This window comes from Macaca nemestrina, chromosome 14 (assembly GCF_043159975.1).
Source record: "Macaca nemestrina isolate mMacNem1 chromosome 14, mMacNem.hap1, whole genome shotgun sequence".
NCBI lineage: Eukaryota > Metazoa > Chordata > Mammalia > Primates > Cercopithecidae > Macaca > Macaca nemestrina.
In genome coordinates, this window is record NC_092138.1 from 30,974,034 (window position 1) to 30,985,310 (window position 11,277).

At 38.9% G+C, this 11,277-nt stretch overlaps 1 long non-coding RNA gene across 1 annotated transcript; it reads left to right on the forward strand.

The window, feature by feature from the left end:
- Positions 1–262: 262 nt before the first annotated feature.
- Positions 263–10,500, forward strand: LOC105491806 (uncharacterized). Its single transcript, XR_011613046.1, has 3 exons — positions 263–469; positions 3,037–3,194; positions 10,434–10,500. It is a non-coding gene; the product is annotated as an uncharacterized lncRNA (long non-coding RNA).
- Positions 10,501–11,277: the final 777 nt, after the last annotated feature.

The window sequence follows — 11,277 nt, forward strand, 5'->3', positions numbered from 1 at the left end:
TATAAGGTAATGAATATATCGTTTGTGTCACTCAGGTTAGGTGCTCTGCATTCAGTGGGGTGTGAAAGAAAATGCTCAGTTGGTGCAAGCAAAGGCCTTCCTCAAGGATCATTTTGTCTTTATGGCAAGACGTGCCTAAACTGTTTGGAAAATACTAAAGAACTTGATAATGGTTCATGGAGGTAATGTATTATATAAAAAATAACAATTCACTAAAAATATCTATATAGTTGTATTATTTTATCTATGTTTCTAGGGAAAAAAACACTTCCGTGTTTGATGAAAACAGATGCTGCATTCTAGTTGCCATGGTTTTGATGACTGCTGTCATTATAAAGCAGCTATGACATATCTGAGCTCCATCAGAAATTGTATAAAGAGACACAGGACCAAATTCCTGACTTTGATGCTAAATAGATGCATCACCTTTTACAAATCTATCAGTCAACGCCTCATATCTGTGAAGAGAGTAAGTTGGTCTAGATAATTTTTATTTCCTTTTTATTTGTAAAGATTCTGTGATTCTAAGTCACAAAGATTTAATAAGCATTGATCTGAAGCAACGCTGTAAAGTAAATTATTTATATTTTGTCTGACTGGCCATTCATGCCTTCATGAGTGGCAAAGGAGCAAACTTATAACGTAAGTTGTGATGGGGAGGAAAAAATCCATTTGCTGCCTCTTTAGCCTTTTCTTACTAAAAGAAGGATCAGACTTTTCTCGTCCTAAAAAAGTCATTTGGAGAATATTCACTTTAATTACATGCAATTTAGTTATTTTAAGTGGCATCCTTAGACAAGGAAAAGGTGAACTGAAATTCCTTCAGCATAGACTAGCACATGCCAGTGCATAAAATCTTGCTCAACTGTAGGACAGGACTTCCAAAGCTCCCTTATCAGATACTCTTAACTGCTGAAGCAGGTCATCCATTGCTTCACGTTTTCTCACTCCCCAAAGGGCTTATTCAGTTGGTCTTTTACAAATTATCAGAAAGCATCACAGTTATTCAAGATTCACGATGTAGTTCACTTGTTTACAAATGACTTTTCCTTATAATGTATTTTTATGCCATCTTATATTTTTATTTGCTGCTTCTTATAAAAATAGTGTAACATTACAGGGAATTTAAAAGCAATATCAAACTCCCATTATGTTTTAATCTTCAATAACTTTCATTTTGCATATTTATTTTCAGTCATCTCAGTGGAAAATCTGTGTTTACACAGTTATCATCATTCTGTTCAGGCAGTGTAAGTCTCTTTTCATCACTGCCAGTGTTGGTAATTTTGATGCTTACTGGGCTGAAGGGTATTTATACAGTTTTATGTGTGTGCTCTAACTTTCTTCTTCCTCTTCATTTTTTGATATTTCGCTTTTGAAGGGATAGATTCAGAACAAAATAAAAAGAAAGACTAAATGGTAAAACTGAATAACTCTGTATCCAAGTGAATAAATTGGGATGCATCCTCTCTCCAGAGCTGGAAGTCAGATGGGGAAGGAAGCATGTATTGCCTAATCATTGTTAAAAGAGGAAGGAAGGAGAGGACTTGTTGCATGTGGAAACAAGCAATTTTTTTAGCTTGCTCTGTAGCCATCATCTGCCCTGTGCCTAAATTGTTGCTTTTGGCTTTCTTCCATTAAATAAAGATTATCTAATCTCTTTCACTTTGAGTTCTGTTCATGAAGATGGTACCTGTGTCTATATTTATGAAATGAATGGCCTCCTGTTTGGCCGATTGATCATTTGTCAAATGCTGAAAATGACTTCATTAATTATTGGGCTGCCCTGCTATGGTTGAAATCCAAGGACTTCCAAGATTCTAGAATCACAGGCATTAGAGATCATCAAACACAACCTCAAGCCCAAAGTAGTATCCACAACACGAAATTTCCTTCCAATTGAGTCATTCACCAACTTTCAGTCTTCTAGGGGTAGGGGGCTCACTACCTATGTATTGTTCTATTCTTTTAGAGATACAAATTAAAATACCTATGGGAGTTGATCAGGTAACATAGATGAATAAAATAGTCCTGGAATAAGAAAATCAAATGCAGAAATGGATTCAAACCATTTTTATTATTACTGAACTATGACATAAGGATGTAACATGATATAAATATGTAAATGTGTAAATATTTTAAATCCAAGGTAGAAAAAAAATACAAATTGAAAATAGAAACCTTGATTCTTTCAACACAGCATCCTTTGTATGCATATTAAACCCATATGCCTTCTCTCCTTTTTCTTGAAATGTGGCTTTTTCAATCTGTCTTTTATTTTCCTACACTTGATATAGATGCAGATTCAGAGAAATAATTCTCTACTGTAAGGAAAAAAAATGGGTGAGCGTGATGCTAAGTGGCAACTGATATTAAACCCCCAAAATCAGGAAGGCAACAGGCCTCAAGTCGGGTCTGTGGTGACCTGACGAGCTCATGCTCCCTCCAAAATGGGCAGCCACTACTGAAGTCCAGATAATTGGTGACATGTGCTGACACACAGGAATGTGGGCTGTGGTTACCAATCTTCCCCTTTCTCAAGAAAAGCCAGGAATCTGGATTTTTAGTAGAGTCCTCTAACTTCTAAATGTTTTCTATTTTAAAACTCTAATTGGGCCAAATAAAACATGTGTGGGGCCTATGTGATATTTGCGAGCTGCCATTTTGCCTCTTCTAGCTTATTCTAGGGATTGGCAAACTATGGCCTGTAGGTCAAATCCAGCTCACAGCATGCCTATTTTTGTAAATAAAGTTCTACTGGAACACAGACATGCTTATTTGTTCATGTATTGTCTATGGGTGCTTCTGTACTACAGTGGCAGAGTTCATTAGTTGTCACAGAGATCATATTGACTGTAAAGACTAAGATACCTTACTATCTGGAACTTTACAAAACAAGTTTGTTAACCCCTTGTCTAAAAAAAAAAAAAAAAAACTGTTACAAATCCCTTCATTGTTTTTGAATTAAAATCTGCCTTTCTATAACTTCATTCATTGATCCTGTGTTTGTTCCTGATCACCTTTGGACATTTGCAGAAGATATTTGAATCCTACTGAGGATATTTAGTCATGAGATCATCCAGGATGCACTGAACATCTTCCTGGCCCAAAAGCTGTTACCCAAATTAGACCTGACCTCTTGGACAAGTGATGTATTTTGGAATAATTCAAGACATGACACATTCAGCCAAAAGGTGGGTGAAGCTTGTTGGAAAATTGCAGAACTAGAAAGAGCCCAAGAGGTGGTTAATAGGAAGACTGGGTCAATCACTACATACTATGTGAATTCAACCTGTGATAGGTTGACTGATGGCATGTCCCCTATGCAGTCTAAATTCCTCATTGCTCCTAGAATAATAACTGCATTTTGTTGTATGGCCACCATGTTCTGCGCTATTCAATCTGGCCTCTCCATTCTCTCTGCCATACTCATATTGCTTTAGTCACATGGCTTCTTTTCTAATTGTTCAGACTTTCTAGCTGTTTCCTATCTTAGGCTCTTAGCATTTGCTATTTTCCTGCCTGACACACTCCCATCTCTTCAAGGTGGAAATTCCTTTCTTTTGGATTTAGTTTAATGTCACCCCTTAAAGACACATTCCCTGACCACCACCTCTAAGATGACACATCTATTTCTAGAAATTACCTTTTAGCATACTTACTCACTAATCAAGTTCCTAAAACTTATTTGTAATAATCTTATTCATCTGTACACTAGTTTACTGACAGTCTCCTCTATTGGAATTTAAGTATCTTAAGCAAGACCCTTATAGTCTTATTCGATGTTTTTTCTTAGGACCTAGCAAATTGTAGGCACCCCAAAATATTTGAGGAATAAATAAATTATACATCAGCAATAGTTTGGCATTATATAAATTATACTTGTGTTTATTTTGTTTGACAAATGATTTTGCAAAGTCCATCTACAGCATCTTAAAAAATAACCTTCTTAACTTTGAAAGAATGCTTTGAATTAAATTATGTCTGCTCAGTAATAACTCAACATTTCTATTTTGGGTGAGCATTTTTTAGGCGTACCCGTAAGCGGAAACCAGTAGGCATTCACTAACATGTTGATTATTTATACATTATTAAAAGACTATTTTCTATCTGATGCTTTGTCATACACAAAAACATATTGCCAAAACTCTTGTTTGTGCTTCTCCTGCAAAATGAAAATCAGAAGGACTTAGTGGTTTTTCACTTTATTTTACAGACAAGAAACTGAAGCCCAAAGATTTCTTAAGGTTACATAGCCAGTTAGCTGCAGAGCCAGGAGGACACAGCCAAATTGCTACATTCCCACCTTCCGTACATTTAATATACTGTATTTTTTCCCCTTTGATGGTTATTAGTTTTTTTAATACATGCTAGTGGCAGTGAGAACACCCTATGTCTGAATAATAGTACATTTTTCTTGTTTTTAAATTTTTAGTTCTGGGGTACGTGTGCAGGATGTGCAGGTTTGTTACATAGGCAAACATGTGCCATAGTGACTTACTGCACCTATCCACATATCACCTAGGTATTAAGCCCAGCATGCATTAGCCATCCTTTCTAATACGCTCCCTCCCCAACCCCAACACCCAACAGGCCCCAGTTTGTGTTGTTCCCCTCCCCATGTCCATGTGGCCCCATCATTCAGCTCCCACTTATAAGTGAGAACATGCAGTGCTTGGTTTTCTGTTCCTGTGTTAGTTTGCTGAGGATAGTGACTTCCAGCTTCATCCATGTCCCTGCAAAGGACGTGATCTCATTCTTTTTATGGCTGCATAATATTCCATGGTGTATATGTTCCACATTTTCTCTATCCAGTCTATCATTGATGGGCATTTGGGTTGATTCCATGTCCTGGCTATTGTGAATAGTGGTGCAATGAACATACTTATTCCTGTATCTTTGTAATACAATCATTTATATTCCTTTGGGTATATACCCAGTAATGGGATTGCTGGGTCAAATGGCATTTCTGGTTCTAGCTCTTTGAGAAATAGTCACACTGTCTTCCACAATGGTTGAACTAATTTACATTCTCACCAACACTCTAAAAGAGTTCCTATTTCTCTGCAACCTCACCAGCATCTGTTGTTTCTTGACTTTTTAATAATGGCCATTCTGACTGGTGTGAGATGGTATCTCATTGCAGTTTTGATTTGTATTTCTCTAATGATCAGTGATGTTGAGCTTTTTTTCATATGTTTGTTCACTACATGAATGTCTTCTTTTTTTTTGAGACAGAGTCTCCCTCTGTCACCCAGGATGGAGTGCAGTGGTGGGATCTTGGCTCACTGCAAGCTCCGCCTCCCAGGTTCATGCCATTCTCCTGCCTCAGCCTCCTGAGTAGCCCCAGCTACAGGTGTCTGCCACCACGCCTGGCTAATTTTTTTGTATTTTTAGTAGAGACGGGGTTTCACCATGTTAGCCAGGATGGTCTCAATCTCTTGACCTCATTATCCGCCCACCTCTGCCTCCCAAAGTGCTGGGTTTACAGGCGTGAGCCACTGTGCCTGGCCATGAATATCTTTTTTTGAGAAGTGTCTGTTCATGTCATTTGCCCACTTTTTAATGGGTTTGTTTGTTTTTTTCTTGTAAATTTATTTCAGTTCTTTGTAGACTCCAGATATGAGACCTCTATTGGATTGATAGATTGCAAAGATTTTCCCCCATTCTGTAGGTTGCCTGTTCACTCTGACGATAGTTTCTTTTGCTGTTCAGAAGCTGTTTAGTTTAATTAGATCCCATTTGTAAAGCAGAAAAAACCAAAATTGTTGCTTTTGTTGCAATTGCATTTGGCGTTTTCTTCATGAAATCTTTGCCTGTGCCTATGTCCTGAATGGTATTTCCTAGATTTTCTTCTAGGGCTTTTATAGTTTTGGGTTTTACATTTAAGTCTTTAATCTGTCTTGTGTTAATTTTTGTGTAAGGTGTGAGGAAGGGGTTCAGTTTCAATTTTCTGCAAATGGATAGCCAGTTATCACAGCATCATTTGTTGAATAGGGGATCCTTTCCCCATGGCTTGTTTTTGTCAGGTTTGTCAAAGATCAGATGGCTGTGGATGTGCAACCTTATTTCTGAGTTCTCTATTCTGTTCCATTGGTCTATGTGACTGTTTCTGTACTAATACTAGTGTCCATTTTAGTACTGGTTATTGTAACCTTATTGTATAGTTTGAAGTCTGGTAGGGTGATGCCTCTACCTTTGTTCTTTTTGCTTAGCATTGTCTTGGCTCTATGGGCTCTTTTTTGGTTCCATATGAGTTTTAAAATAGTTTTTTCTAATTCTGTGAAGAACGTCAATTGTAGTTTAATGGGAATAGCATTGAATCTATAAATTACTTTGGGCAATATGGACATTTCTTGATACTGATTCTTCCTATCCATGAGCATGGAATATTTTTCCGTTTGTTTGTGTCTTCTCTGGTTTCCTTGAGCAGAGGTTTGTAGTTTTCCTTGAAGAGGTTCTTCACTTCCCTTGTTAACTGTATTCCTTGGTATTTTATTTTCTTTGTAGCAATTGTGAATGAGCGTTCATTCATGATTTGGCTCTCTGCTTACCTGTTGTTGGTGTATAGGAATACTTGTGACTTCTGCACATTGATTTTGTATCCTGAGACTTTGTTGAAAAAATAAAAATAGCTGAGTGTGGCATGCACCTGTAATCCCAGCTACTCTGGAGGCTGAGGCAGGAGAATTGTTTGCACCCAGGAGGCAGAGGTTTTGCAGTGAGCCAAGATCATGCCGCTTCACTCCAGCTTGGGTGACAGAATAAGACTCCATCTCTAAAATAAAAATTTAAAAAAATTTAAAAGGCTATGTACAGTGTGATTCCATTTGTGTCATATTCTGGAAAAGACAAAACTATAGGGACAGACAAGAGATCAGTGATTGTCAGGGGTTTGGGGTGAAGGAAGGGGTTACTCTGAAGGCGCAGCAGGAGGAAATGTTTTGAGGTGATGGAACTGTTCTGTGTCCTGATTATGATGGTGGCTACATGACTCTGCATTTGTCAAGCTTGTAGAACTGTATAACTAAAAATCAATAAGTAAGTTTTACTGTAAAAAGAATTGTACTTTTTTCGTTTAAAGTATGCATGTCCTGCTGGATCACATGCACGATCCTACTAGATCCACAATAATCCCATGAGAAAATTCAAACAATCTCTATTCTATTTTGTAAAATTTGAGAAATGACTAAGTATAATTTTGGATAGCAGTAATGACATGACCAAGGTCTCACATGTAGAATATGGCAGAAATGGAATTTGAATCTATATATTTTACTAGATGTTCTTTTTTATCCTTTGATATAGTACTTGCCTATCCTTGTTTTTCTTTTAATGTGGGGTCTGGAATACTTTTCATGTGAGCTCAGTATTTACTAAAATATTAGTTGTTTGCAGATTCATAATGATGGCAAAAACTTTATGTAGTGATTAATATATATAGTCATGATTCTAAGTAATTTACATTTATTAACTCACAATCTTTGCAAAAATCTTATGAGGTAGATGCTAGGCCTATACCCATTTTAAGGTAGGGGAGTCATGGAATGATCATCAACCGTGCCTAAAGTAACACAGATAGTGAGTGGTAAAGCTGTGATTTGAAGTCAGTGAGCCTGGCTTCAGACATTGCCTTAACAACTATGCCAGGGTGCTTACTTTCTGGCCTAAAAATGTATAAAGCTGAAGTTATGGGCATGTTATGAGGCTGAGCTTAATCCCTGGAGAACTTGGATCAACAAGGCACAGCAGAGTTCTAGGCTGCTGGGGTTATCCATCCCCTCTCCTGCAATGCTGTCCTGGCCCATGGAGAGGCAACTTCTGCTCCCTTGTAGGGGAAAAGCTGAGGAAGGTGCTTTCCTCTTCACATAACCTGCTAATTGGCTTCTCTCCAGGGAGTAGGAGGGATGTGTTTGGCTGCTGAGATATTCAAAACCTGCCCAGCACTGGGCCATGCTAATTGTACATAACCAACCTGGCTCACCAGGGTGAGGTGCCTCCTCCCATTATTATTGGCAAGGTCTCTGTAAGGACTCACACTGTAAGGACAGAGACCTTGCCAGTAATAATCAGCCTGCCATTTGCTGTTCCCCACACCTCTTATCCGCCTCATGAACTAGTGGTTGTCCTTAGTGTTGGAAGAGGGCTCAGGTCTTTGGGAATTTGACCAAATATCTTTCCTTCACATCAAACAGAATGGCAGGGGCAGTGAGGAGAGGGGATTCAGTGCAGAGATGCTGAGGAAAGGGAGTTCACTTTGGAGCTTTGGCACTCACAGATGAGGGAAGAGCAAGGACAGGTCCTCGAAATAGGCAGTTTTGTGACTATTATCAGGGAATGGAATGCAGAGTAAGAGCAGATTTCATTTACTGAACAAATATTTGTTGAATCTTACTGTGCACCCAGGCCTTGGGCATTTAGCATTAAACAAAACAGACATTGTCCCTGCTTGTGCAGGCCTCACATTCTAGTGAAAAGAGACAACAAACAAGTGAATAGATGAATAGGATAATTTCAGAAAGGGAGAAGTGCTCTGAAGGAAAAACAAATTGTCACAGTGATCAGAGAGGGGTAGGAGAGGGATGACTTCAATGTAGGTGGCCAGGGGAGCCCTTCCTAAAGAGGTGATATTTGAGTGATGAAGAGACCTGTGAGCTGCTCGAGAAGAGTATTCTTGCAGAGAAAATTACACCATGACCTGCCTTTCCCTTCCCCTCCCTCTTCAGCCATGTGATCAATTTCCCAAGTGCCTCTTCCATCTTGGAGGGTGTGTCTGCTCTTGTCTCTCCTAGTTGGCCTGATTCCACCAGTGAAGAAAGCTCTGGCATTAGCAGATGTCAGTAAAGACTATCGGGTACCTAGTTGAAGCAACAGCCCCTCTCTCCTGTGAATTTCTTAGTCCAATCAAAAAAGAAATGAGGTTAGCTTGGCATGGTGTGTTTTTAGTGAGCCCACGATTTCCTTTGCTAAGAGCTCAGAGCCATCTGTTTAATAATCTATTTTTGAAATCACACAGGGATTGATGTTATGCGCCTTGGGATTGAATCTTTGAAATTCGCCAGTCCCTTTCTTTTGAAAATCTGGACAACATTTGTAAGTTTGCAATCTTCTGGAACCACGCCTGCTTTCTATGATTCCTCCAGGATCACTGACACTGGTTCTGTGACCACATCTGCAAGTTCTTTTAATACCCTGGGATCTTGATGTGCAGCACAGGAAACTTCAACTCATTCACTGCAGCCATTTCCTCTGTCTATCCTCATCTTTCTTTGGCAACAACCCTTTCCTATGAATATGTTTGTTATATGTGGTTTTCTGATTAGGAAAGTAATGCATATTATAGAACATTGTGAAAGATAAAAGCAGGAAAAAAAATGACTCATGTTTCCAGTACTTAGTGATGATGACTTATGACATTTTGGGATATGTCTCTTTAACTTTCCTTCCATCACTGTCCGCATACACATATATACATGCTCACACACAAATATTCACATACATGCACATACATGTTCAAGTGTGTATATTTTAAAAATTGGGATAGTAATGCACAATCTGCATTGTAACATGATTTTTTTCACTGAAAATATATTGTCAATATTAATCTTTACAGGTTGAAAATTGCTTTTTATGACAGAAATGATGCAAGGAAAATAGGATTGAAGAGCTCCTTTACCTCTTGGCCATAGAGCATTATATCACTTGTCTCAAGTAGAAGTAATTCACCAATTCTGCACTTTCTCACTTTCTGTGCTGACCGTAACTAAGGAAGTCCTGTGGGTAGCCCCTTGTAGTAGTAGTGCCTTTTCTGGAGATTGAGTGAAGAAGAAAGAGCCCATTTTCCTGTCTCTTCTGGGACTTTAAAAACTCATGTTATCCTTGCAGTGGGGCTGTGACACCGTCTTGCCTTTGGAATTGTGTAACACTTGAGGCAGTACATTTGTTTAAGTAATTTACCTCAGGTAATTAGTTTCATGCCAGTTGGTGGAGCCTTCTTTCATGGGTCTCCTGGGAATATCTGAGAGAAGAGATCAGCATCCCTTCCAAAAACTTATGTTAAGAATTGCAGTTTACAGAAATCGGTACACAATGTACACATCCAACAATAAACAAGGAGGTGTCTTACAGGTATTGGAGATTTGTGGGCCCCCTCAGGCTGCGAAACCCAACCAAACGCTGATTCTGCTCCTGAACTGATGGGCAAGATTATGGGCTGCGTTGGCTTTGATGTTGAGCCTTCCAGCTTCCTGGGTCTTCCTGCAACCTCTGTCCTCTGAAACCTTTACAGTTCAAGACGGCATGGTTCTCACTGAGCTCTTCAGTGCATTCCTGTACTGAACACTCCTTGCTTCCAAAACACACACCCCAAACTGGAAACATGAATAGAAAACCCTCTGTGCTTCATTTAAGCTAAATTTTCTTCTTTTTGACAGGAATCCAAGAGCTCCTGACTCTGTGCACAACCTGCACTTTGCAGAACCCCTGTCAGTATTATGGAGTGAGTAAAAAGGATAATTTAATTTTTTTGAGGGGAGGGGACATTTGTTTCTGTCCTCTCCACAGCTCTTTGAGGAATTGTTTCAGATCTTCCTTGAGCTATTCTGAAAGGCTGACCCTCTAATAACCTTTCTCTGTATTATGTTCCTATGTTGCATCTCACTATACCCTTTTCCCAGTTTCTGAAAACACCAGACATCAATCTGAGTTCATCAGAGTGGCCCTTTTGTAGCTTACAACTTGTAGGCTCCAAGAGGGTAGGGGCCATGTGTGCTGGTCATGCTAATTCTCAGGGCCTACCAGAATGCCTGGCATTATAATATTAAACCTGCTTCATGCCAGGCATTCTGTTAATATTATTCACTAGCTTGACAAGTGCAACTTGATTACTTACAACATGCCAGGATATGTTTCAAAACCTGGGAGTGTCCTAGTCAACAAAATAGACAAAAATCCTTTTATGGAGCTTAAATTCTCATTAAGGAAGACAGATAATGAAAACTGATTATAATAGTTACATATTATGATAGTACATAGTAAGTGCTATTCAAAAAATAGAGCAAGGTAACCAGATTGAGATGATGGAAGTTGGTAATTATTAATTGGGTCATCATGGGATGCCTAATTTCAAAAGCTGATATGCGAACCAAGACTGAAAGGAAATGAAGGATTAGCTATGTGGCATCTGGGAGATACATGCAAGCAGAGAGCATCTAGGCCAGAGGCCCTGGGAAGGATGGGAGCTTTTTTGGCAAGTTCAAGGAACAGTAAAAAGACCAG